This window comes from Mauremys reevesii, linkage group 1, assembly GCF_016161935.1.
Source record: "Mauremys reevesii isolate NIE-2019 linkage group 1, ASM1616193v1, whole genome shotgun sequence".
Lineage (NCBI taxonomy): Eukaryota > Metazoa > Chordata > Testudines > Geoemydidae > Mauremys > Mauremys reevesii.
Window position 1 is genome coordinate 10,678,785 of NC_052623.1, and position 4,667 is coordinate 10,683,451.

General features: G+C 45.2%; 1 pseudogene; it reads right to left on the reverse strand.

Moving 5' to 3' along the window:
• Positions 1 to 421: 421 nt before the first annotated feature.
• LOC120389354 lies at positions 422 to 4,667 on the reverse strand (annotated as a pseudogene).

Genomic DNA, 4,667 nt, shown 5'->3' on the forward strand with positions numbered 1-4,667 from the left:
TGGATGTTTAGCCAGAGACATGACAGTGACAGGCCAGGTGTAATGGGAAACAGCATCCACATCCCTTCTCTTTATTGACTATCAACAGGAATTCTAAGGTCGGAGAAGTCTCCAATATGACTCTTTATGAGCCAACATCACACTGATTCCCTGGCTCTCCATGAACACAGTCACTTTGTAAATGCTGCTGCCTGCCTTGGTTCTCCTTCTCCGACTGCACTGTACTCCCTCACTAGCGGGTGGGGACATCCCTTTCCCATTCCTCCAGGCCTTACACCCCATTGGAACCTCTCTCTACAGAGGGGAGATCTGTAGCTGATGTCATCTGAGATGTAAAGGTCCGGAATAGAATATGTGGCCAAAGCAGGTGTTGTTCATCTCTCATGTCAACAGCGATGGAAATGGGTGATAAGCATACTCTTCACTTGACGAATACTTTGATTATCCTTGCACGAAGGTATTTGCTTTTCACGCTGTACACAATTGGGTTCATCAGGGGCGGGACCAGCAGAGACATGTAACCCAGAAGAATCTGAAACAAAGGAGAAGATCCTTTTCCAAATCTGTGTATCACAGACAGGCCGATCTGTGGTGTATAGAAGAGCAGAACGGCGCAGAGGTGGGAGACGCAGGTGTTCAGAGCCCTGAGGCACTCCGTGTGGGACACAATGCTCAGCACTGTTTTGAAGATAATCATGTAAGAGAGGAAGATGAGCAGTGAGTCCAACCCCATTGTTAAGAGTTTAGCAAACAAGCCATAGATGCTATTGACTCTGATATCCGAACAAGCCATCCTCATGATGTCCTGGTGCAGGCAGTAGGAATGGGAGAGGACATTGGCTCGACAGTATCGGAACCGTTTCAGGAGTATGGGGAGCGGGAATACTACAGCTACACCTCTGAGCACAAACACCAACCCCATCTTGGCTATTCTTGGCAGAGTTAAGATGGAAGCATATCTCAGTGGGTCATGGATTGCGAAGAAGCGATCAAAGGCCATCAGTAAGAGCACAGAGGATTCAATGCATTCAAGTGAGTGGATAAAGAAGAGCTGAGCAAAACAGGCATTGAGGCTGATCTCCCTAGAGTTAAACAAGTATATGCCCAGTATCGTTGGCATGGTGGCTATCGATAAGCCGAGGTCTGTGATGGCCAACATGGAAAGGAAAATGTACATGGGCTCATGGAGGCTTGCATCTGTTTTTACAATGAACAGAATGACTGAATTTCCTACTATCGAAATAACATACATTAAGCAAAAGAGGATAGAGATCCAGAGATGGACGTCTTCCAGCCCAGGTATCCCAGTGAGAAGGAACACTGCAGATTGGAGTTTGGTGTCATTGACAGTTAACATAATGTATTAGGCAGGTCCAAGGAGTTTTGAACTTTCCTTCCTAAAAGGAAAAAAAATAGGAAACTAGATGATATTTAACAAGACATCTTTCTGCTCCCAGTGGATATTTAAAGACAGCAAAGAGCTCAAGAAAGATCAGCAAAATCACAGTGGATCAGACATGTAGTCCATCTAGCCCATAGCCAGGTTCACATGCTTCAGAGGAAGGTGGAAGAAGCTCCGCAATAGGCAGCTATGAGATAACCTGTTCCCATGGAAAATTTCCCCCTGACTCCCTCTAGTTAAAATATTTTGTAAATCAAAGAGGTTTAGAGCCTATCTGAAACCTGTTTTAAACATTCCTCACTACTGTAATTGGATTTTCTGGTTACCCATATAAATATCCAGTCCCTTCTTGAATCCTGCTAAGCTCTTGTCCCTATTGATGTCTTGTGCTTTTGCATTCCTACTTGAGCACTGTGTGATTTTTACAATTGTAACCTTCCAAAAGAAACCCTTTCCAGACCTCCACTTCTGAGTGTGGCCCATTGTATCAGAACATGTGTGTTAACACACGGAATATTCATGGTGAAAACAGTTATTGTATTTATCTGTCCTGCATTGAAGATATTTATAAACATTTTCCATAGCCTCATTTTATATATAATATATACATAATTTCTCCACCCCTGAGAATGCAAATTATGCCACTACCTCTTTGTAGTACATGGGGTAAATTCTTGGGCCAGGTTATAAAGCCGCGCACAAGCGACCAGGGAGCTTTGCGAACAGGGGCTGCTAACAGGGAGTTTTGCAAGGGAGTTTAGAAGGGGAGTGGGAAGGGAGTGGGAGTCCCCTCCAGCCCTAACCCCTTCCCTGTAGTCCCCGTAAAACCTATAAACCGAACCACATTTCAAAACCCCTTTCTGTAAACCACCCTTCCATTAACTAGGAGACAATGCAGGCAGAAGCCCAGCAGCAGAGTGGGGGCTATCCAGTTTATTGCGCCGAGTGTTGCATGTATGATTACCTGCCCTGTGGGCGGGTGGCGTATGTGTGCAGTCGGTGCAAGGAGCTCCTGGCCCTCAGAGACCATGTACGGACTTTGGAGGCCAGGGTGGCGGAACTGGAGGAGCTAAGAGAGGCAGAGAGGTATGTTGATGAGGCTTTCCGGGACACTGTAGAATTGTCCCACCTCCGCTTAGACAGCTCCTGTGCTGTTGAGGAGGAAGAACGGCCCAGGGAATTAGAGCAGTCAATGGGAGCAGAGGGAAACCTTCCCGTAGTTGGGACCTTCCTTCCAGATGGTGCTGGGGTTGCCTCTCGCACTGAGGTTGCCTCTCCGGGGGAGGGAACTCCAGTTTCTAGGAAAAGGCAGGTGTTAGTAATGGGAGATTCAATTATTAGAAACGTAGATAGCTGGGTTTGTGATGACCAGGAGAACCGTATGGTGACTTGCCTGCCTGGTGCAAAGGTTGCGGATCTCTCGAGGCATCTAGACAGACTTATGTGTAGTGCTGGGGAGGAGACGGTGGTCGTGGTACATGTAGGTACCAATGACATAGGGAAGGGTAGGAGAGATGTCCTGGAAGCCAAATTTAGGCTGCTAGGGAAGAGACTGAAATCCAGGACCTCTATGGTGGCATTCTCAGAAATGCTCCCAGTTCCACGCGCAGGGCCAGGTAGGCAGGCAGAGTTTCAGAGTCTCAATGCGTGGATGAGACGATGGTGTAGAGAGGAGGGGTTCACGTTCATTAGGAACTGGGGAAACTTCTGGGATGGGAGGAGCCTATACAGGAGAGATGGGCTCCACCTAAACCAAAGTGGAACCAGACTGCTGGCACTAAACATTAAAAAGGTTGTAGAGCAGTTTTTAAACTAGGAGATGGGGGAAAGCCGACTGCTGCAGAGGAGCGTGTGGATCGGACACAGACTTTTCTTAGGGGAGAGTCTGATGATAGAGAAACTCCAGGTTATAGTCAGGAGCAGAGGACTGAAGAGTATAATGTAAGGGCCGGATCAGATGATAAACAGTCACATAAAAAAGAATCTGGCACATCAGAAAAAGGCAGGCTAATAAACAGGGACAAGTTTTTAAAGTGCTTGTACACAAATGCCAGAAGTCTAAATAATAAGATGGGTGAACTAGAGTGCCTTGTGATAAAGGAGGATATTGATATAATAGGCATCACAGAAACCTGGTGGACTGAGAGCAATCAATGGGACACAATCATTCCGGGGTACAAAATATATCGGAAGGACAGAACAGGTCGTGCCGGGGGAGGAGTGGCACTATATGTGAAAGAAAGTGTAGATTCAAATGAAGTAAAAATCTTAAGCGAATCCACATGTTCCATAGAATCTCTATGGATAGAAATTTCATGCTCTAGTAAAAATATAACATTAGGGATCTATTATCGACCACCTGATCAGGACAGTAATAGTGATGATGAAATCCTCAGGGAAATAAGAGAGGCTATCAAAATAAAGAACCCAATAGTGGGGGATTTCAAATATCCCCATATTGACTGGGAACATTTCACTTCAGGACGAAATGCAGAGATAACATTTCTCGATCCTTTAAATGACTGCTTCATGGAGCAGCTGGTACGGGAACCCACAAGGGGAGAGGGAACTCTAGATTTAATCCTGAGTGGAGCGCAGGAGCTGGTCCAAGAGGTAACTATAGCAGGACTGCTTGGAAATGGTGACCATAATACAATAGCATTCAACATCCCTGTGGTGGGAAGAACACCTCAACTGCCCAACACTGTGACATTTAATTTCAAAAGGGGGAACTATACAAAAATGAGGGGGTTAGTTAGACAAAAGTTAAAAGGTACAGTGACTAAAGTGAAATCCCTGCAAGTTGCATGGGCCCTTTTTAAAGACACCATAATAGAGGCCCAACTTCAATGTATACCCCAAATTAAGAAAAACAGTAAAAGAACTAAAAAAGAGCCACCGTGGCTTAACAACCATGTAAAAGAAGCAGTGAGAGATAAAAAGACTTCCTTTAAAAAGTGGAAGTCAAATCCTAGTGAGGCAAATAGAAAGGAGCACAAACACTGCCAACTTAAGTACGGTACGGCTGTTCTTATGTTCTTATGTTATGTTCTGAACCCAATAACAGTGACTTCAGCTACATCACTCCAGATTTACACGTGTAAATTTGATCAGAAACAGTCTCTATTAACTTTCCCTTACCAAATGCTCCTGGTGATACACTCTGACCCCCAAGAATCCCTGCAGCAGAAGCTGAAGTGCTTTGCCTGGCTAATGTTGAATGAATCCGAAGAATTTGATCATCCTACAGGTTTCTCTACCTCAT